The sequence below is a fragment of the Pseudorca crassidens genome, chromosome 10, assembly GCF_039906515.1.
Source record: "Pseudorca crassidens isolate mPseCra1 chromosome 10, mPseCra1.hap1, whole genome shotgun sequence".
NCBI classification, from domain to species: Eukaryota; Metazoa; Chordata; class Mammalia; order Artiodactyla; family Delphinidae; genus Pseudorca; species Pseudorca crassidens.
Window position 1 is genome coordinate 90,196,287 of NC_090305.1, and position 24,385 is coordinate 90,220,671.

General features: G+C 42.8%; 1 protein-coding gene across 2 annotated transcripts in view; it reads right to left on the bottom strand.

The window, feature by feature from the left end:
• Positions 1 to 24,385, bottom strand: part of PDZRN3 (PDZ domain containing ring finger 3) — a 247,186-nt gene that overhangs the window by 199,697 nt on the left and 23,104 nt on the right. The gene's annotated exons all lie outside the window — the stretch shown is intronic.

Here is a 24,385-nt window from a genome sequence, read left to right on the forward strand (position 1 = left end):
TAGAGTGGTAGTTAAGAGCTGCAAATAAAGAAGTCAAGGTCCTAGAGGTAAGTACAATTTCTAGAGAAAGCACCACGAAACTGAATTATGAGCAAAAAAAAAAAAAATCAGGAGTGGGGAGAGACAGTATAGCGGTGGAGGAGTAAGACGTACAAACTATTAAGTATAAAATAAGCTACAAGGATATATTGTACGACACGGGGAATATAGCCAATATTTTATAATAACTATAAATGGAGTATAACCTTTAAAATTTGTGAATCACCCTAATATACACCTTATATAACATATAATATTGTTTAACAACTCTACTTCAATAAAAATAATTTTTTTAAAAGAGAAAAAGAAACAGGATAAACCAAGCACAACATGCATCTTCAAGACACCTATCTTCGACGTGTCTATTAGTGAGGACTACAAGGTTATCAAGACATTCATTGTGCTGGCCTCACTTTAATCTGAAATGTGATGTGATATTTTGGGACATAACTCAAGTAATACTTTCCGTAAATGGAAGCACTCGCTCATGCATCGCTGACGTCTCATTCGATAGAAGGTCAATTCCATTCATTCCTTCTGGCAAACACGGTTTCCCTGCTCTCAAAGCCCAATTGAGAGCTTAGTGTAACGTCTTTCCAAAAGCATCCTTGCAGAATGAAAACTCCGGAGGAGGGCGTGACTGGCCCAGGGGATTAGAAACTGTTACATGACGAACTTCTGCATTGAGTAGGTCTCTAGGGAACATTCTGTTCATGCTTTCTTTACTCACTGACCCTTTAGATTGTAAATGGAAAGAATGCATGCAAACCCTACATGTAATCAGAGATGCAGGTGTTTACGACTACTAGGATTAATAAACAAAAACAGGAAAACAATGTTTACAGAGCCCTTGGTGCTGGGAGAATCCATGCTAAGTGTGTTGGGTGCCGGACCCCATTAACTCCACCTGCCAGAGAGGCTGCCTTTTCCCACCCTGATCTTTATTCCCAGGGAGGACTCCCTTTACAGAACAGGCTAATGGGCCCCTCTGCTCAGCTGGCTTCAGTCACAGCAGAGGAGAAGAAAAAAACAAAGGAGAAAGAGGACCTGGATATTCGTCCTCCTTGTGGAGTGGCTTCTCCACAGTAGCATCTTTCCAGAGACCAGAGCTCCTGTCTGTGCGGCCTGCTCCACAGTGCCCTCTCCTCCTGGCTTCTGTACCTCCTTCCTGCCCTTCAAACCGAAGCAGGTCACAGCACTGCTCCTAGCCCAGGTTACTGCCCCATCACCTAAGTGTCCCTGGCACTAGGGGTCAACAAGCAATGGCCCATGAGCCAGACCCAGTCCAAAGCCTGTTTTTGTTAATAAAGTTTTATTGGAAGCTACATCCCTTCAGGTGTGTGCTGTCCATGGTTGCTCTCACACCAGAACAGCAGAGTTGAGCTCAAAGAGAGGCAATGTGGCCCCCAAAGCTGAAAATACTTACTATCTGGCCCTTTATGGAAAAAGTGTGTTAACCCCTGCCCTACACTCTTCCCATACCCTTGAAAAGATGCGTCTTACCAACCTCTCCTGACTTATCCCACTGCAGGTGTGCCGTCTGTTTACTCCTGGGATTCTGAATGCCACTCAACTACTCCTGTGGAGTACCTTTAGTTATTATAATTATTCCCATTTCACAGAGGACAAGGAAATTTAAGATTCCTTCAGGAGGAAATATTTAGGTGAAAGGAAAAGAGAGTGAGAATGAGTTACCAAAAAAAAAAAAAAAAGGCCAGCCAAAATGAAATTTAAGGGCACGGGGGGGGGGGGGGGGGGGCGGGGGGGCGGAGAGAATGACCGATTGGTGAAGTGTTAAAAATCTGTCGATACGTTAAGCATCTAGAGGATTCTCCTCCCTTATTTAAAAGATAAATTAAGAGCAGCCGAGAATCCAAGTTGCTTTGGCGACCGATGAGAAGCCTGCATCCCTTGCCATTTCTTGCTCTTTCCTGTTGGATATGAGAACCATTCATACTTCAGTGAGCATAAAATAGATTCTGCTACAGAATTCTTTTCTTCATTCACGAACGGTGGGAAAAACAATTGCATGGGTTCTTGGCGAACAGAGAGCTACATGGTTAAACACGGTCCCACTTGGCCAGTCCCTACTCCCTAGATTTTGCAAACTAACTCAGTAGTTTGCCCCATCCCTCGGTAGGTAACATCTGAGTCAACTCTGAAGACCCAAATCTTCCAAGGCACACTGATCCTGGAAGGCCCCACTCTGTGTGGCCTGAGACCAATCAACAGCTACTACTAGATAATAATAAATGGTCCTCGATTCCATTTACCAGTTATTTAGCGCTTTAGACATGCCAAGGCCTATGCAAACACTTCATGTTCTTTTTTTTTTTTTTCATTTACTGACCCAACAAACGTATTTTTTTTCTTTTTTGCGGTACGCAGGCCTCTCACTGTTGTGGCCTCTCCCGTTGCGGAGCACAGGCTCCGGACGCACAGGCTCAGCGGCCACGGCTCACGGGCCCAGCCGCTCCGCGGCATGTGGGATCTTCCCAGACCGGGGCACGAACCCGTGTCCCCTGCATCGGCAGGCGGACTCTCAACCACTGCGCCACCAGGGAAGCCCCCAACAAACTTATTTTTAAAAACACTACTGTGACTTTCATTTTTTTGGATGAGAAAATAAAGGTGAACAGGTATTGAAAACTGGCCCAAATTTATACAGAGCCTAAACTTTAACTAGCCTTTCTGAACGAGGCACGTCGAAAACTGTCGTTGCATGAGAGGTGCTGTCACTCCTAAAAAATGAGCAACCTGCCACTGACATTCCGACTATAACAACAGGACAACTCAGAGGTCACTTCATAAATCACGGCACCATTGTTCCTGGAGCTCCCGGTGGTTGGAAACTATTAATGTGACCCCAACCCTAAATGGACAGGTAGAATGTCTTGTCCGCGGGATCTACTATTAGGTACAGAATGTGTGTGTGGGGGGGGGGGCATGTTTACATCATAATATTAGACCAAGCTCCTTCAGACCCGTAGAGAAAAAGTTATGTGTCAAACTTCACTGGAGAAGCAATAACTCCAGATAAAATTATCCCAGAAAAGGAAGGTCCTTCCCAGCACTCCGAGTCACCATCTATCATTTTCCGTGGTGTTTGATACCCCCTACCTTCAAGTCCTTATTTTGGGCAGTGCTCCTGTGGATGTTCCTTTATCCAGTTGGAAAACGGAAAGGCTGTTTTAGGACTGAGTTGATCTTGGCTGAAGGAGAATAATGATTTTCAGAGCTTTGTCTAGACACTGCAAACTTAAGAATCCTTAACAGGGGGCTCAAGGATGGGTTCCAAACAGTCTGTGTGTCCCATGAAATCGTGTGTGTGTGTGTGTGTGTGTGCATGAGGGAGAGAGAGGGAACGGGAGAAGATGAGAGTATGCATTTTTTGGCAAAAAAACCCAGAACTCTCATCAGATCCTTACGGGGGAGGGCGTCCTCAAGAGGAGTCCTCTCCTCTTCATGCCAGCGGCTCACACAGCCAGGTGGGCCCAGGTAGAAAGGCCAGCAGGTCAGCCTGGAGCCTGTTCCTCTCCCTAACAAGCCTACAGCACTTCCCATCACTCTTTGAATGATGCCTTATTCATCAGTGACTCAAAATGATCCTGTGATGTCACTATTCCCCACAGAGCGGAATCCGACACAAAGAGGAGAGGGCTGGACTGGACCCCATCCAAATGGCGTATCTACTCAAGTAACATGGGGCCTCTTCTGCGGCCGTTTCACCTATAAGGCAACTTCTTGACATCCAGCCTAAGACACAAAATAGGGTTTTTCTTTCATCTTGACTTCAGTATGATGAAAGAAAATGAAACAAAATATGCACATGGACCTCTTCACATACCATCTCTGTGGTTTGGTAATTCTCCATAAATGACTATGTTTTGTTACTGTTGTTATTTTTCCAGAGACTGGCTTGAATTATATACCTTGCTTCGTAACAATAAAATTTACCTCCAATGAATTCTGAAATACAATACATCCACCTTTGCAGTATCCAGTCCAAAGCTTCCACATAACACACCAGAAGCAACCAGCAACTGTTTTTATTTTAGTAAAATGCCGTTTTTTTGTGGAGGGGGTACGAATTCTGGGGCTTGAGGTTTACCCAAGTATAAAATTTCAAAGTTCATACATACTCTCGTATGCAGAAGAACAGGCCTATGCAAAAGCATAAGCAACATTCCTTCGGGATTCTTCTTCGTACAAAGAACCGTGTGTGTACGGGAATGAGCATGTGCACAAGCATGTGTGTGAGTGTGAGTGCAAGCGCGTGTGCGCGCGAGCGCGTGTGCGCGCGCGGCTTTCTCCCAGGCAGCTGAGTAGGCAAAAAGAACTGATGGTTTGCTCACTACGTTTACTAATTTCTCCCCTTCTTAAAACAAAAACACTCCCTGTGCCGTGACCGTATGTCCTTAAATATTATCTTTTACTACAGAACCCCACAATATCACCAACGAACACCCAACTACGTTACTTTAGCCTTTGAATTAATGTGACTCTGCTTTTGGAAGCTCCATCTTTCCATACCAAGCCCTGGGGTTTGTGTGGTGCGTCTATGCGGGGGTCTGAACATGTGATCACCTGATTCTATGTATTTTATGGGAAGTCTTATCTCTGATTACAAAGAAACATTTACTCATTGTGGAAAATAAAATCTCCATACTCATATGACTATATACAGCACACAATCAGCTTTTTGGAGTCCAAGGACCAGGTCCAAAGGGAACAACCACAGGCATGTTATGACGGCAATGTTGGCAGGTCCAAAAAGTGCAAGATAACTGAAGGACGCATCCATACATGTGGCATCGAATAAGCTGGGGTCACATGCGTGTGATGAAACAGTATGCATTATTAAAGCTGAGGGGTTATCTGTGTAACTGTTGGAGGCCTGTGCACGACACAACGTAAAGAAAGCAAGCCCAAGAATGAGTACAGCAGGGTTTCACTGTGTAAAGACAACGATCTAAAGAAGAAAAGAAACTAACATCCCGTGTGTGTGCGTGTGTTTCTTTTTCTCTCTATTCACAGACAAGAACATGTCCCAGGCTGAAACACAACTTCCCTCAAACACAGGAGGAGGGAGAGGAGAGGAAGGTAGGTGGAGATCTACCTTTTTGTTTTAAAACTTCTACTGTCTCAGTGATTGTAGCAACAACACATAACTTTACGACCTGGGCAGTGGTAATTCAATAAAGGATGTTAGTTAAGAAGAGAACTGTATATTTTAATAAATATCGATAAAAAGGTCTCAGCACCTATCCCCTCCTATCCTTCAAGTGAGGTCACTGCCGGCAACTTGTTGTGTGCAAATTCCCATTATTCTTTATGCCTACATTAACTAAAATAACTTTTTAAAACAAAATAAATTATATATATACAAACATACACATATATAGTTCTGTTGTACGCCTGTTCACTTAATGAGGCTTCGACCCACTTTCCATGGACATGGGATCTGGCTGGGCAGAAACGTGACATCAAGGTGAGCACACAGAGAGTCAGATGGGGATGTGGATCCTGTCATCCGCACCTGCCAGCTGTGAGACCCCAGATAAAGCCCTTCACCTGAGTCTCAGTGGCGTCAACTCTATAGTGGGAACAACGCTACCTGCTACTGCAGGGCTGTGGAGAGAATTAAATGAAATGACCCATCAGGATAATGAAGTTCCCTGTTTGATATATAGTAGGTACTCAACAAATGCCAACCACCACTAAGAACGATGTAGTATTAAAAATGTCACTGAATACTTGCCGTGTACTAAAAACTCTTCTAAGAGCTTTTAAAATCTTGAGACATATTAACTCATTTAATCTGCACACAATTAATGAGATAGGCACCACAGTCCTCATTTCTCGGACCACAAAAGTCCAGAGAAGTTAAGTAACTAGCCCAAGGCTACACAGCTAATTTTATCAGAGCTGGGCTCCCGACTCAAGCAGCTAGCTTACCCTTATGCACTCCACACACTGCTGCTTAACGCTGAGATTGTGGCAGGAGTTTACAGAAGTAAGTTCTTCTGCAGGAGCATCTGTGTGGACCATGTCACAACAAATGAACCACACTAGCTAAAGCAGCCTCAGGCTAGCGGGTGATTTTCTCAGCACTGGTTCCCAGACCTTTTCTCTTGGGTACACAGGTGTGCACTTACCCGGACATCCCAAACTAGCCCACCTGGGACGTGCAGCACTCTCCCCCCATCTCTCCCCGTGTGTCCCACCAATTACACTCTACAAAGGAGATCCATCAGCCAGGAGATTCTCCTTCCCCCATAAGCACTTCCAGCATCCCAAACTAAATTAACCAAATGGAGGGGAAAAAATGGCCCATGTAAAATAGGACAAGGTGGCCTCAAGTCTGCACCCACCTGAAACAGTCCTTCACTGGACCACCCCAGGAGTCTGCACCCCAAGGGGGCAGCCCTTGCCAGTGGCCAGGCCTAGCCCACACAAGCCAGCCCATCACTAGCTTATGATGGAATGAAAGGTCTCACGGATCCTGACCAGGAGAATCCTATGACCAGCTTATTAAACATACAGGCGACCCCAATGTTATATAAAAATAACTTATTTCTAATCTGCACATCTAGCCATGTGTCTATCTCTTCCAGGACTCCCCTAAATTAAAAGCAAAGTGGCATTTCTGTCTCCTTAAAGGTCGAAAAGACCTCAAGTTCGAGCTCTGTCTCGTAGGTGGTCTGTAACATTAAACCATCAATTAGCTTTATACTTTCACTTTCAAGGCCACAGCAGTTCTTTTCTGTCTCTGACAAGGCCAGGACATTCCCTCTGTTTGGTGTAAATGAAAAGAAAGAGAGGAAAGAAAGAAAGAAAGAAAGAAAGAAAGAAAGAAAGAAAGAAAGAAAGAAAAGAAAGAAAGAAAGGAAAAGAAAGGAAGGAAGGAAGAAAGAAAGGAAGGAAGGGAGGAGGGAGGGAGGGAGGGAGACAGAAAGAAAGGAAGGAAGGAAGGAAGACAGGAAGGAGGAAGGAAGGAAGGGAGGGAGGGAGGGAGGAATGAAGGGAGAGAGAGAAAGGAAGGGAGGGAGGAAGAAAGAAAAAGAAAGAGGGAGGGAGGGAGGGAGGGAGGGAGGGAGGAAGGGAGGGAGGGAGGGAGGAAGGAAGGAAGGAAGGAAGGAAGGAAGGAAGGAAGGAAGGAGGGAGGGAAGGAAGGAAGGAAGGAAGGAAGGAAGAAAAAGCAGGCCATTTATAACCCAAGAGTTTGCTTCAATGCTCTTAACGAGCAGAATCTGGCATCCTTGTTACAGAAGCATCTTCTGTGATAGCTACTGAACCTCAGGTATCTCGGGGGGGTGAAGTGAGGAAGGAGGGAAAAAAAGAAGGAAAAGAGAAAAAGAGCCACTTGTGTCCAGGAAACAGGATAATGGCAGATAGACCCATTTTGCTTAGGAGTTGAACTTGAGTGCCAACAACACATTTTCCTCAATTAAGACGATGGCTACATTTTCAGCAGAAGTTACCAACTTTTACTTCTTAATTGGATGCTCCACTGAATGGGGGTGTGTGTGTGTGTGTGTGTGTGTGTGTGTGTGTGTGTGTGTGTGTGTGTGTGTGTGTGTGTGTGTGTGTGTGTGTGTGTGTGTGTGTGTGTGTGTGTGTGTGTGTGTGTGTGAGAAAATAAATAAAAACTCATTTAGGAAAAGAAGAAAACATTATTGCTATGAAAACAACCTAGTGTTTAAAAACTTTTCTTAAAGGTCCTTTAAATATCTACTTCGAGCCCTCTAGAGTTATTTTGTCTTGGATTCTAGCGTTACTTACAGGATGTCCTTAAAGAACATTTCACGCAGTTCCTCTAAAGCAAATACAGATACTATTTTGCATTCTTTCACTAACATTGTGCATTCTTGTTTGGGCACCAAGCTAAGCAAAATGTTACATTAGATGCATTCAAACATCACTGACATGTGTTAACAAAAGCGGCTAATTATGCACAGAGCTGCCCGTGATCCTTTCAACTGGTGCAAGAGAGAGAGCACTTATTTTTTAAAATGTCCATTGAGTGAATTCTGCCATCCCACATCCTGAAAGGTGAGAGAAACTGCATGATTTTTCGTTTTATCTCCTCCTTTTGAAACCTTTAACAAAAAATTATTTTTTCAAAATAAACTCTTTTTAATGAGTCCAGGCTGTGTCCACCTTTGAGAGAGAACATTTTCACTCTTGAGCTGATTGGCATAGCAACACACAAGCAAATGCCTGACTCTAAACCAGTTTGGTTTCCCTTCTTGGCTCAAGGGTTTAAAGGAAAAATTAAGACAGTTGCTCTGTATTAGTCTTAGCAGTTTAGAGCTTAGGAATTCACGTTTTAAAGTTTCTGCTAGCAAACGGTATTAGAAAAACAGAGCAGGAACTGTCTAAGAAGCCATTTCTACCTGATTTCTTCATTTTTATTCACATTTGCATTGTTTTTAGCTTAATGTTAATTCTATGAGGACGTTCATCTTTTTTAATATTGTAATTTTATTGGAGTATAGTTGACTTACAATGTTATGTTAGTTTCAGGTGTACAGCAAAGTGATTCAGTTATACATATATTCATTTTTTTCAGATTTTTTCATATAGGGTATCAAAGAATACTGACTGAGCAGAGTTCCCTGCGCTACATAGTACGTCTTTTGTTGGTTATCTAAATATCTTATGTATAGTAGTGTGTGTATGTTCATCCCAAGCTCATTCATCTATTTTCAGCTTGTCATCTTTTCTCACTAATACAGCACAGAACACACATCTCAAACATTTTAGCACAAAGATAACAGTGAAAGGGTAAAATACATCTGTTTACTACGCTGGGCTGCAAACATCATCTCACTCATCATCCTGGGTGTGATCTGGGGGCAAGAAGCAATGAAGGCCTTTCCCAAGGCCTTTGTTTAGTGCATTTCCCTCCAAAGGAGCCCTCGGAAAGTCCTACCACGAATTATGCCTTCACTGACAACTTGGTTTGATAAACAACAGAATTATTTCCCGGAACAGGCATAAAAATTCCATGGCAACAACAGTGGCTAAACATTCATCTAAAAACATGACACACTCAAAATAAAAGGGGGTGAAGGCATCTTCCAGAACTTAGTTGCTCTTGATTTCATGCTGTTAAACGTGGGTCCTACAGGTGCGAAGACCGAAGTCAATGAGAGGACACAGGTGGCCAATGTCAAACATTTTCCAAATATGGTGGCAAAGCCTGCAGCTTCGTAAGCAAAGACCACAACGGTTAAACGAAACTCATACTCTATCTCACAGAAACTGAGTTAACCAGAGAAGACACAACTTCCTATATCTTATTGATAAACATGACTAAAAACAATGTTTTCTTAAAATATAAAGTCTGGAATTCATAAATGTAGGAGATTTTTTTTAAAGTTTAGTTTATAAAACCCAACGTGGTATATCAAAAATTGAACTCTTGATTTTCTTAGGATCTCATTATATTTATATTGCTTCCCGATAAAGGAACTCTACGCCTGAGCTCCCCCCGGCACCAGGAGATACGTCTATTTTCAGCTGGTGCTATTCCTGTATGGACAGCTGGTAGATTCCACCTGTCCACAGGAGGTGTTGTCAAAGTCTCAAATGTCCCCAAGACCTCATGACATACTGCCACCTGCCTTGAAGGCTTCTAATGTTAGACTTCCTGCAGTTTTACCCTCAGAAGCTGGTCATGTGACTTGAAAATCTATTTCCAAGTCACCAGGCATCGGGCCAGGCCCCAAGAACACTACAAATCCAGGGCTCAACCGATGTGGCCCTGCTCTCAGGACCTGACACTCAAGCAGGACCCGCCTTAGTCCCTCCATCATGAAGTCAATTTCCCAGGGGGCCCTCCTCCTCAGGAGAGCCCAACAGAGGCTGAATTCAGAAGCCATAGTGGGTAGAGCTGACAAACTGCCCCACAGACTCTGGAAGTCAGTCACCACACGTGGCACGAAAAGCATCCACATCAGACACCAGGCAGATACACATTTCCTCAGTGTGTAGTGAGGGGAAGTCACCCTGCACGCCAAAGCTTCGCACATAGAAGCAAGTTAGGCTTCCAAAGGCTGGACCTGGGTCCCCTTTGTAGTTAGTCCATTATGACGCCAGTGACCGCTAATGAATGCCCTCCCTCTGCTGGTGGCCTGCAGAGTCCATGAACTTCGCCTCAGGCAGGAAGTTCATAAGCGGAGAGTTGACAGGGAGTGGAGCTTAGTTTTTGTCAATACAGTCATATATCCTAATAGATCTGACTCCATTCTTCGGCCAGAGGCTGGGGCTCACGTGGGCCATCAACAGGGCATAATGTCAGAAAAAAACATCTGCTGCTAACGTGGAACGTACAGTTCTTTCCTCCACAGGAATGTTTCCAAACTGCTGGCCACTGCCTTTCAGTGAGCCATGAAATCAACCCACTCGGTGGCAGACAGCATTAGAAGAGAAAGAATAAAATAGAAATACCAGACAGCTCTGCATGTCCTAAGGGTAAATATCTCTCATGAACTTCTTCCTCAGTTTTTAGACACATATACCAGGACCTGCTCACGTTAGTGAGTGCTGCACCGAGTTGTATATAAGCATATTTCTTGCCAGAAAAGTTTGCAAAATGCTCTTTCAAAGAGCAGGGTAGCAGGAGAGGCTGCTGGGGCAGGACTTACGTATCTATGGGCTGCATCGATGGACAAACGGGCACACTATACACAGCTACAACTGGAATGCAGAAAGGTAGTACAGATTTTCAAAAATTTATAAAAACAAAACTGTATCGAAGACGCATTCCCTGATGTCTGGCCTATTACACTATTACTCACCTTTCTGCCTCTGAAATTCTTTACCAGTGATGAAATTATTCCTCCCTGTGGTGGACTCAAACTTCTAAGAGCTCCTTCACCCCTCCACCAACCAAACTCAAGCGCCTACACAAAGTGTAGCTCAGACTGGCACATGGCAGCAGTGGGCAAGGTGAAGTCTGGAGCGTTTGACCTTATTGGAGGTGGCATAAAAGGACCCGAGGGACAGGATGCGCAAGGCATCCCACTGTCAATCTCCAACTTGTCTGACTGCCTCTAGGGGACAGAGTCAATCTGGGCCTAAGTGTTTCGAACACCATTTGGTAAAATAAGTGTTATCTACATGTAACATACCTACACGAAGTGTACGACTCGGTGCGTATGCACAGCCTGAGCACATTCACTGACCATATCCAGACGAAGAATAGGACGGGACCAGCGCTCCAGAAGCCCTCCTGGGGCCTATTCCCAGTCACCATCCTCACTTCTAACCCCACAGGATAATTCTGCTCTTAATCAAAGAGAAAGCAAGGTTCAGGCTCAGAGTCTTCCCCAAGCAACAGTATCTAGATGAAACTGATGAACTCTACACTTTTACGGTATTTATTTTTACTGTCACCTTCTGTTTACAGCACGTGAAACGGTTTTCCACTTGCAATCATGACATAGGTTTCCTTTTAAAATAAATCTAGGTGAAACAAAAGCTTTAAGGACAATATGAAGTGTTGAACAAAACAGGTGGTATATGAAAGGCAAAAGCTGAGCAGGTGGTATACAACTGACTCGAGTTTGCGAAATGCTTGTTCAGGTTTGCCGATCAGCGTGAAATGCTAAACTGGCTTGACTGACTATACCATACCCTGATTTTCCAAGGAGGATGGTGGACTCTCTCTCTGCTGCAGGGTCTATCAGAAGGACTAATTTCCTCTCTTACATAGTCTTGAAACAGGTTCACATCAGCACTCCCTGGAGATGATACGATGTTATTTTTTTATTTTTTTTGCAGTACGCGGGCCTCTCACTGTTGTGGCCTCTCTCTTGCGGAGCACAGGCTCCGGACGCGCAGGCTCAGCGGCCATGGCTCATGGGCCCAGCCGCTCCGCAGCATGTGGGATCTTCCCGGACCAGGGCACGAACCCGTGTCCCCCGCATCGGCAGGCGGACTCTCAACCACTGCGCCACCAGGGAAGCCCACGATGTTATTTTTATAACCGTTCTGACTTGTACTTCTCACACACATCACGCTTGAAAAAAAAAAAAAAAGACTGGACTAAGCTGATTCCGAATGAAAAGAAACATCGATTTTTCTCTTCTTAAATCTCTACTATTTTAAGTTTTAAAAGATCACTTAGAACTGGGATCAATTACAACAAAAGGCCACAAACAGATCACATCGAATGCCTTTAGTGTTCTAATAATGGCAAAAAATAACAAACCCTTACATGGCCTTAACTTTCAAATAAACTGAAGAAGAAAGGAAAAATATCATTGCAATGGAAAAAGCAACTTCCTTCCCTGGCCTCTTCTCTCTGAATTAGTGTAATTCCCTGCACGTTCTGTTAAATCTAGTAAATTTAAGCAGAGGAGACTCTCTGAATTTCACTTTTAAGATGTACTTAACGTGTCAGGCAAATTAACCTAATCTTACCTATGAATAGGCTTCGCAGGTAATTCAATAACCTTGTCAAAACAAAGATTTCCTTGCCTGCACTTTACGCAATACCACCTGCCCAAAGGATTCTCCTTTCATTTCTCACGAAGTGTAAACAGAGGTTATTAAGCAGGGACTACATTTGAAACAGCTTAAAACTTCATCTGATTTGTCTTGGGTCTCCAATGAGCGGCTCATACAAAATAAAGACGAAATCTCACAAGCAACTCATGTGAAGTCAATGTATTCAGGCATATACACTTACTCACAGATTCATATATATGTATACTCATACACGGACTCATATAGATACATACAGTTTTCACAAGCTCTCGAAGCAGTCCTAAAACAAATCTTATTTGTCAAAACCCGGTCTACTAAAGGTTTGTGGCTAATAAAAGTTTAAGCGTGGTTTAGAACTTGATGAAAACGCAGATACCAAGGTTAAGGTAACGTTTCTCTGAAAATGATTCAGCCCAATGCGGCATTTAATGTCCTTCCTCTATCTGATCATGTTTCCCTCTGCCGCTTCGTATACCAAAGCAATCAGTCCTTCAGATACCAAGATGCTGATCAGGGCAGCTGAACGGAGAAATTATAAACTTCACCAACTTTGTTACCACCATCATTAGTCCTTTAAAAGGAAAGGGGAAAGGAGATCTTTTTGCTAGCTTTCAATCTTCCCTTTCAGTCACCAAAGAAAATTAAGATGTTGTTCCACTGATAGTGAGTTTCCAGCTTTCAGTAAAAATATGACATATTTTTTTCTTGCTTGATTCCCTCTTCTCAAGTTCCTTTATCACCAGCAATTCTATTCCAAGCCCCCAACATATGTTAATATTACCCCACCCCAAGGTTCCTATAAGCACACTGACTCTTGCAGATATTTCAGACAATGATACAAAGTATCTGAAATCCACTCACATGGCTGTAAAAAATCATACATCATCCTGTTTTACTTGTGCTCCTACCATCTCACTTAAGCTAGGGTTTAGAGCAAGTAATATTATGTGTTCCACATGCAATTTCCATGTCTCATCAGATTCTAACAAGTAGGCCATTGTACCCTGTGATTAAGCAAACTGATTAAAGTTTTTTCAAGACACTGCTTACTATCCGTAAGGTTTTCTATTTTCGTCTTTACTGTTTACCGTATTTCTCAATTTTTCTACATTGGTGTATTGCACTGACATCAATTTATAAACGTTACCTTAAAGAGAAGTTGACGTGAGTTGCCATCTTAAGGGAAGATTTTGTTCAAAGAAATACAAACTCCACAGTTTCAAGAAAATCCCAATACTCCTCATGAGTCGATATAAAAATGCCTGAACCGTAATCGGTTCAGGCACTTTAAAAATAGCTGATATTAAACATGAATTGTTTTACTTTATTTTTAGAACACTGAAGTCAGCACATATGCAATGAATTACCAGGTTCACACTAACATGTAAACTAAGAATTATTCCTGATTCATCAATTACCGTGATTTATATGGCCTTAGGAGGTGATAGCTGTTTCTCCATCCAGATTCAAAGGGTCACTAATTAAAGAAAAGAAATCTAAAACAAATTAAAATTATTTAAATTAAAACAAATTAAAATCTATTCACAACTGTAATTTGGGGCTTATGAAACTGTACCATAAAACCGTCATCAAAGCACTGGCTTGTTAGAAGGTCCTTCCAGCCCAGCCTCTACAGAATGACAAGAAACACCACCAGCGAAGCTAACCACCTGGGGAGTGTTTATTCTGGAGCCAAATTTACAGTTTTCAGACACATGCATTATATTCTTTATTGTAGCAACGTTATGATACACGTACAGGCAGACCTCGTTTTATTGCGCTTCACCTTTCTTGCGCTTCGAAGATTACTGCATTTCTTACAAATGGAAGGTCTGTGGCAACGCTGCGTCAGGCAAGTCTATTGGCACCGTTTTCAATAGCATTCTTGCTTCGTGTCTGTCACGTTTTGATAATCTGCAACATTTCAAACTTCTTCCTGCTTGTATTTCTTACGGTGATCTGTGATCAGTGATGTTTGGCATTTTTTAACAATAAAGTGTTTTTAAATTAAGGTCTGTTACATTTTTTTTTAGACACAATGTTACTGTACACAACAGACTACAGTGTAGTATAAACATCACTTTTATATGCACTGGCAAACCGAAACAATTCATGTGACGCCTTTTATTGTGATATGTGCTGTACTGCAGTGGTCTAAAACTGGACCCACAGTATCTCCAAGGTGTGCCTAAATGGTGTCCATAATTTACAGAAGAAAGCAATGCTCAGAGGTGAGGAGAAACTTGTCCAAGGTCGCAAGGCTAGCAATGGTAGAATTAAAATTCAAAACCTGGTGTGATTCCAGAGTCTGTGACTGCTAACCACTCTATACAGCTGACTGCCTTTCTCAGGGCGCTAGTATCAGCTACCTTCCTCTGTCCATCAGTCTGACATGGAAACTCCCCAGAGCCAGGGACCACATATGAGCTCTCTAGGCATCTTGGCCTATCTCAGTATTAGGGAGAATACAACTCACCTCCAACAAGTAGAACACATGCCTGCTGATGGTTCCTCTTCCACTGTGAGCCTGAGAACTCACTCAACATGAAGATTTTCAACAAGCCACGACCAGAGATCACTCTATATAATGCATCCCCCCGACCCCAATTTTTAAAATAAACACCGAACAGGAGTTGTATGTGTCTGGCTAACAAATTCTCAAATCGACGTGTGTAGAAACATGAATGTCCTAGTAACAAGCATTCCAGGAAAAGAACAAACACTGCCTTCTTTGGACAGTGACTGCCAGCAACTTCTAATCCACCCCAGAGTTTCTCCAGATAGTGAAAAATAAAACATAAATATATTTAGCTCATTTTAAAAAACAGACTGGCACGTCTCTTTGGGGAGGTGGCAAGTGGCTAAGAAAGCAAACACTCTTAGGCTTTCAGTTCTCTTGGTCCCCGAGAGCTGTCAAGTGACTCATGAGGAGTAGCAGGAAAAGAGGAAGTGATGAAAGATGGAAATTAAGAGAATCAAAAGAGCCAAAAAGGAAGCAGGGAGCGCTAGCTACCCTCAGGAGAAGAGAGGTGGGACCCAGACTGTCTGCAGTTCAAATGACTGTCAAAATAGACACAGACAAATAGACAAAACAGAAGAGCCAAAGGTCTTCTTGGAGCAACGTGGCACTCTGTGTGGCCGAGAACCCCATCCCAGCTGCCCTCCCCCAGAGTCTCATGGGAATCATTCATCACCATTGCACGAAATCGTGCTGTTGCAGCTTCCCACCCTGGGGTACTGGGAGTTTTCAGTGAAAGTGGCGTAATTGCAAATCAGCGCTTGCAGCCGCCAGTCCACCTGAGTCTTCCACGTGTCGTTCCCAGTGACAATTCCTAATCTAACTCTCCCTGCTCCTGTTCCCAGCCCCCTCATCTATAGGCCCCCTGCTTAGTTTTTGTTTTCAAAATGATGTGGACCTACTGCTTTCAAAGGTTCTCCCAGGGCCTCTCCCACACAGCTTATTTTACATATACTTCATTGTTGATAATTTAAGTCAGACCATTCCAAACATACCTTTCAAGTCGGATAAAAGTGCACCTAGGGCTTCCCTGGTGGCGCAGTGGTTGGGAGTCCACCTGCCGATGCAGGGGACACGGGTTCGTGCCCCGGTCCGGGAAGATCCCACGTGCCGCGGAGCGGCTGGGCCCGTGAGCCATGGCCACTGAGCCTGCGCGTCCGGAGCCTGTGCTCCGCACTGGGAGAGGCCGCGGCAGTGAGAGGCCCGCGTACCGCAAAAAAAAAAAAAAAAAAGTGCACCTAACTCTTTGTGTCTTACACCAACAGACTGAAAGACAAAAACTTAATTTTTAAAAAAATGACATGGGTTCTTGCTCTCAAAACCCCCATACTTAAAGATAAGGGTCTAGATATGGTGTACAAAGAAGACAACAATATAAACTGTATATTATCTGTACTGTTGTCAAGGGTTTGTTGTTTTGTTGTTGTCTGGGAATTACCAAAGATTTAATTTTTCGACCTAATCTTTATTCAAAAAATTTAATGGGGATGCCAGTCACTTCTGATTTATTCTTATTTTAAAGTGCTTTGTGGATGATCTAAATAACTCTTTTTACTAAGGGTTGACCATGAGGGGATAGATTTAAAACTTCTGGGGAGCCACAACCCCCACAGAAGTACACAGTGTCAAGAGGAAGTAAACTCTGATAATCTGGACAGAGAATGGAAGGGAGGAACTTCCAACAGCCTGGTTCCAGCGTCTCAGCATGAGCTGCCCACCCATCTCATATGTGAGGCCATCTGCTAGGAGCTTTTGGAAAAGAGAAGGACAAGTAACATACAAAAGGAAACACACAAGCAGGAGTCAGCTTTGTGATACTTAAAACTCAAAGGAAACTTCTAACTCATCGTTTTTCCTCTTTACTGTTTTCTGGATTATAAAAAAGAATACTCACTTCTCTGGAGAAGTCCAACATTATAGAAAGGTGACTTAAAAGATGTAGAGTTTCCCCATAATCCCACTCTACGACTTTATATGTAACTCTAAAATGTTTTATTACCTCCGAGTACGTTTTCCTATGAAAAGACTAATATACATAAATGTCTTTAAAACAAACAAATTGCATCACGCCATATGTTTTATCCTTCACCTAACGTTTATCTGGCTGGTGTGCAGTGATGTCTGTTACAAACATGTTCCCTGAAAACCTAGTGTTTTTTTTGGTAAAGCTAGTTTTTATAGCAAAACAGTAATAAGAAAATAAGAACAATAATAAATATTACCAAGTCAATACATCAGTACAGTCATTAGGAAAAAAGTTAATACAAAATGTTATTTTTTTAAAGGCAACTGGGAGTAAAGAGGAAATATTTGGCATTAATTGGTCACATTGTTAATTCTGAAAAGTATGTCTGCCTGAAACAGTTCAAGGTTTCCTCAATAACCTTGCAGCAGCACTACATTCTGGCTAAAACACACAAGAGGAAAACAGATCTCAGAAGTATTTTGCTGACTTCTATAATTGGCTTTGGTATTAAGTTCTTGTATCAGATACTAAAATTTGAATTTAAAAAAAAACCCAAACAATTCTTCATATTGGCACTTAAGAGCAAAAATCCTTTGACGTATGTTATCTCCTTGCTCTACTCAGACAGCATGACAGGTAGGGGAGACAGAGAGTAATGCTCTTCCCGTTTTAGACATGAGGCACGCGAGGCTCAGCATCTAGGAAACTAAGACCACAGAGCGAATAACCTGGTAGAAACCTAAACCTGGGGTCCTCATTGAAACCTCAGGGCTCTTTCCACTTCCACATGTGCCTGCTAATACTAAGGAAATCAGCTGCTTTCATTTTGCCAGAACTTCTATTGCTATGGTACAGGCTATAAGAGTAAGATGAAAGTGAAAAGCATCTTTAAACAGGGGGAGGAGGGAAAAAGAACTGAGATGCAACAAAGGTGTCCACTTTCTTTTACATCTGAAGACCAAAAAGAATGACTCATACATTATTATGAAATACACACCATCCCAATGAAAGGAGAGTCATTACTTCCAAATGATAATGTCGTCATTCCAAAAACATCGTATGAGTCCAGCCAGAGATAACAAGTCCAGAGTCGAACTGTCACCCCTCCTCTCTTGTGTCCACGGTAAACATCACTAAATGATCACCACACTCACCCCCACTCAATCCAGACATGGCCTCAGAATCCTGCCGCATAGAAATCCAGGCTACGACGCTGTCGACCAACCGAAATCGGTAACTCAGATGAAACTCTAGTCTCTGCCTCTGGAAATGGAGAGTTGAGGCCCATTACTAATAAGGGGTCTCTAAAACCTGCGTATTTTTGCGGCTTAAAAAGAATCTTCTCAACATAGCTTGAATTATACCACATCCCTTTCATCAAAACAGATTATTTGTGTAACTGAGGTAACAGAGATTTCAAATGGACACAAACAGGTTTTACTTCTCAGGAGGATAATTGCCACAGAATTTTTTCCTCTCCTCTGCTGAGTGTGGTCCATGGCTATCAGTCACTACAGAGGACAACAGCATAGCCTCACGTGTTTATTTTTAATGTCACCCCCAAATGGCTTGTGCATCTCTCTGCCTGTTGAGCAATAATAGGTTTCCTGCATACAGTTACACAAGAAATACCGAGACTTTCTTACCCCATAATGAAAGAAAAATGTAATTACAAAATCACCTACTTTAGAGCACATTTTTCCTCCCAAAATCAAACCAAAAATAATATAGAAATATTTTAAACAATGTTCATCAACAATTTTTACTTCACTGATAACATCTAAGCAAAGATCAGAGTTTTGATTCAAAAGAAAAGAGTACATTCATCACTATTTCAAAAGGGATTCCTCTAGGAGTTGCAAATCTTCAAAGAAGGAGGAGAAACTTAAGCATGCAGACTTGGACTGGAATAAGAGGTACTGATACAGGCATAGTTTTCAAAATATATAAAAGGACGAACAGAGAAATAGAAGGAGAGAGGTGTGTTGTTGATGATGATAATGTTGTGTGTGTATGTGCATATTTCCATTTTCTAGCTCTGTCTGCTGAGAGTGCCTAGAAACAATGAAACCTCAATTATAACCTCGTATAATTATATATGATCACCCTAGCACCCATATTTTGGTTTCTAAATGCCACTCACTCTTCACTCAATGGAGTTAGAGCTACTTGGAAAAAGAGCTGATTCTAGGGCTGGGGCAAGGAGAGCACAAGATGAGCCTGGGACATCTCGTGGTGCCACAAAGTAAGGAAGTGCTCAAAAACTGATGGAAACAGGAGAAAAGGACAGAGGTACTAGCTTGAAAGAGCGCCTTCTGGCCCAAACTGGCCAAGGTGACCACCAAATTATAAGAATCCATGAGTCCATACTGAAACAGACAGACAGACACATGGAGATAGGCAGAAAAAAACAGGGAGGAAAAGAACACTTCTTCTTACAACTCATAAACATAGAAGGATGTACTTAGTAAATCACCATTTGTCAACCATTATAATAATAATAGTCAAGTAAAATCCATAACTGGGTGCTAAAACCAGTGTATGAGAGTTTGAGTCGCGGCAAGATATTTCCACAGCCTCAAAGTATCCCCCCACCCTCCCCGACAGGATACAAGACAAAGGAGAAACCAATACCTTTACAGCAGAGAGACGTGGCAGATAAGACTTTAACCAAGCAGCCGAAGTTAACATCACTAATAAAGGGACAAAGTGGCATCGTGTGACCCCCGACAGGATGCGCTGAGAAGGACATACTATCACTTCTTTGGTATTCCTGCCCAAAATGTATGGCCTGAATCCATACTCATGAGGAAACATCAGACAAACCCAAACTGAGAGACATTACACAAAAGACCTAGTTTGTGTTCTTCGAAAACATCAGTAGCATGTAAGACAAAATACTTGAGCCACTGCTCTAAAGGAAAGGAAATCACGAACTGTGCCAACTCAGTAAAACCTATGATCTGCGGTTTTCTCTTGCTACCAAGGACACTGTACGGATTATTAGAAATCTGACTACATTCTGTAGATGAGACAATAGGGCCCCACCAATATTAATTTCCTGACTTAGATAAATGGATTGTAGTTATGTAAGAGAAGGTCTTACTCCTAAAAACAAATATACACTGATGTATTTAGGAATAGGGGTAGAGAGAGAAAGGGATAAAGTAAATGTTGTAGATGTTAGTGCTGGGGGAATCTGGGTAAAGCCTGTACAGGAATTCATTAATGCAAGCCTGAAATTACGTCAAGATAAAAAGTTAACAGAAGAAAAAGAGCGTCTTCCTTTTTCTAAAACTAAATGCTTTTGCAGGTGAATTCACATGGCACTCTGCCATTTTAGTTGCTGGGAGAACATTATCTTCACTAACAAATAGTAAAATCTTGCTTTACCAGGTAGCCTAGCTCGGGAAGGGAAGGCAGTGTTAATCTGTTCTAGTCAACCCTGTAACCCAGCCTTTTTAGCAATGACAAACAAAACAGAGAATGACTGATGTACACAAAAGCCACTGAGCTTACAGACCTTCTGTGAACACATGCTTGGGTCTTCAAATCATAACACTCCCAAGATGAACACGTATTTACAGAGGACTGTACAAAACAAAGGTTAGTGGCAAAAGAGGGCTTCACTCCCTGCCTGCACCGCACTCGGAGAATAGCATTTACTATCTCAAAGCAGAAGAGGACATTGCATTTAGCCCAGACAACTGTCACAGAAATTCACTTACCGCCAAATGAGAGACGAGTACAATGCAAGAACGAGCTTCTGAGCAACGCACCTTGCATCATAAGGTTGGGAACAAGACAAACCTCTACCCCAGTCATTCTCCCCGGGGTCCTTATCATAACCCGAGGTACTGCTGGAAATCTATGGAAGCATTTTTCATTGTCACAAGGATTGGGGTGGGGACCAAGGATGCTAGAAGCCCTAAACGCACAGTCTCGGGCAATGAAGAATTATTGGGCTTCCTGAATAACCATCCCGTATCCTGCCAGACATTAGTAAAGGTAAAGTGACAAACTTTTTATAATTACCTGAGGGTACACCCTAACTCTGTTTTACATATAAACCCTGAGGGGTTTTTTGTTTTGTTTTGTTTTTGCAATTTAAATGCATACAGATTACACGCCCACGTTCACAGCAGTATTATTCACCACAGTGTAAAGATGGAAGCAAGCCAAATGTCCATCGATGGATGAATGGATAAACACAATGTGGTATATACTTCTATACATACAATGGAATAGTATTCAGCTTGAAAAAAGATGGAATTCTGACACATGCTACAAGTCCACAGATGACTGCGCAGGCCATCATGCTAAGTGAAATGGGCCAGACACAGAAAGATAAATACTGTATGATTCCACTTATGTGGGGCACCTAGAGTAGTCAAATGCATAGAAACAGAAAACAGAAGGATGGCAGCCAGGAGCTGGGGGAAGGGGAGGAGGGGTGGGTTAACGGCTACAGTTTCAGTTTGGGAAGACAAAAAAGTTCTGGAGATGGATGGCGGTGATGGTTGCACGATAAAGTACTTAATGCCCCAGAAAAGTACACTTACAAATGGTTAAAATTTTATGTTACGTATATTTTACCACAAATTTTAAAAAATACACATACACACACATACACACAGAGATGTGTGCAAATCAAAGGAAGACTGTATTTAATTGTGCCGTATCTTAACCACAATCTGTTCACCACCGTGGAAAATCCAATCGTGGACGGCGATGCTGCTTGTGGTGCCAAACTCCACAGCACCGCCTTCCTGGACCAGCAACTTCTGTCGCCGGTGCACCGTGCCGAGACCACAAGGACATGCCAGCGTCTGGCAACAAACATCACAGTGTCTTCTAATGTGGCTGTGCCCAAGCGTTTACATACCGATACATACATTTTATTGTAAATGATCTTCCTGTTACTTTTCTATTAATGTCAGTATATAGGTTCTACCATTAGGTGTGCATGTATATAAATATTATTTATGAATTTCGTTTCATGAGAGTATTGATGGCATTTCACAATATTTCTGATAAAAAACGAGGCGAGTATGCTTGGCTCTGATGTGGGTGAGAACTACAGCTCCGGTCTCGGGGAACAAAGAGCGGTAGGAACACAGTAACCGTTAACAACTCTGCACTGAGGAAGAGATTTAGTCAGTCTCTATGGATTTAATATAAGCTTCCTTTTGCCAGGATGAAAGTTTTTATGGTGAAAATCTAGTGGGAGTTTGCTCACTCCTCTGAAAAGGAAGAAATATGGAGGAAAACTAGAAAGCCGTTGACGCTTCTTAGTGAACCCACGTGCACACTTAAAATGATCAAATTCATGCCTGGTAATAAACTCAGATACAGACAAGGTGAACAGGAGAACGTCGTTTTCAGGCATGGGAATCACTGTATCACGTCAAAAGAGATTAGGATTTGACGGAGAAGGGCACGGGGTGTCAATTGCAATTACACATATGTTGTTTCTCTATTGTGATCATCCTTCTTTCCATCTCAACACTGGGACATGATTAATATTTTACATACTGTCCAAAAGGGGAATGTGACTCACCAGAAACCGTACTAAATGTTTCAAACACAGATCCCCCTTTGCCAAGAGAAAATCCTGCCCAGCTGTACATTTCTCATTTGCAAAACGTAAGAGCAATGAAATTCCATTACTTACAGAAACTGGCTGTTCCACCAAACCCTTGGCAATGGAAACTGTACTTATCTTTTGGAACAATAGTCTCAAAAAATGTATTCTCGGGCTTCCCTGGTGGCGCAGTGGTTGAGAATCCGCCTGCCAATGCAGGGGACACGGGTTCGAGCCCTGGTCTGGGAAGATCCCACATGCCACGGAGCAACTGGGCCCGTGAGCCACAACTACTGAGCCTGCGCTCTGCAACAAGAGAGGCCGCGATAGTGAGAGGCCCGCGCACCGCGATGAAGAGTGGCCCCCCGCTTGCCACAACTAGAGAAAGCCCTCGCACAGAAACAAAGACCCAACACAGCAAAAATAAATAAATAAATAAATGTATTTTTTAAAAAAATGTATTCTCTTCCTTGAAAAAAAGACAGTAAGGATGCATTTGAGCTCGTGAAAAAGCATCTTGCCCAAGCAAATTCCTGGTAGGGAAAATCCACTCCCCTGACCGGGGAAATATGAAGATTGACCCTAAAACGTGCAGCAAAAAGATCTCCAGGTTTAAGAACCCTTCAAAAAGTCAAGGGGGATGTAGCAGTATTAATGATGTCCTTAAAACAAAATCAAGTATCCTTTTTTTTTTAATAAAAACGTCCCATCTCATTTTTTTTTTTTTTTAAGATTTGGGGGTAGGACTTTATTAATTAATTAATTTATTTTTGCTGTGTTGGGTCTTCATTTCTGTGCGAGGGCTTTCTCTAGTTGTGGCAAGCGGGGGCCACTCTTCATCGCGGTGCGTGGGCCTCTCAGTATCGCGGCCTCTCGTTGCAGACCACAGGCTCCAGACGCGCAGGCTCAGTAGGTGTGGCTCACGGGCCCAGTGGCTCCGCGGCATGTGGGATCCTCCCAGACCAGTGCTTGAACCCGTGTCCCCTGCATTAGCAGGCAGATTCTCAACCACTGCGCCACCACGGAAGTCCCCAAGTATCCTTTTAATATGTAAACTGTCACACTGCACCCACTCTTTCAGAAAAGTAACTCTTATACCCTAACTCGTTCAGTTTGTTTTCTTGGGGAGATATAACCGTCTGTTCCCCTAAGGATATAAATTGACCTGAAGTGTACTGCTTTGCACATTGCAGAATTCATCCAAATGGGACCAGAAAAGCGAGACTCTGTCATCCTCTCCCCAACGCTCCCTCCCCCAGAAGCACATGGCCACATTCCGGCGGGTTACGGGAACTTCCCTCGTGGCTCATCCCATGGTCAGAGTTCCCACTCGGTCCAAGGTTTGAAAGAGACCACACATATACTCAAGAAATATAGATGCTATGCAAATGTGTGTTTGGAACATAAAACATCCACTGGTCACAGTGCCATTTTTCCAGTTTCCTGTTTCATGTGCTATATTATGGCTACGGCCCATGGGTGAGTTTCTTACGGGCTTGAACAACTCATCCTGGATTCTCGTATTTAATTTTTTCCTCATAGGAGAGCCAACAAATTGAGCCCATGTATATATATATAATTTACCCATTAAAAGAGCAATCAACGTAGTCAAAACCACCAGCAAAATATAGTCATTTGTATCAAACTTTGCAACAGGAGGCCACACAAGCAGGCCATGAATCACTCTTTCCCTTTCAGCAACTCGGAGCATGCTAGGACACAGTGTGACCCTATTCCAAAGTGTCCTGTGGCGGGGCGGAGGGAGCTACCTACCTCC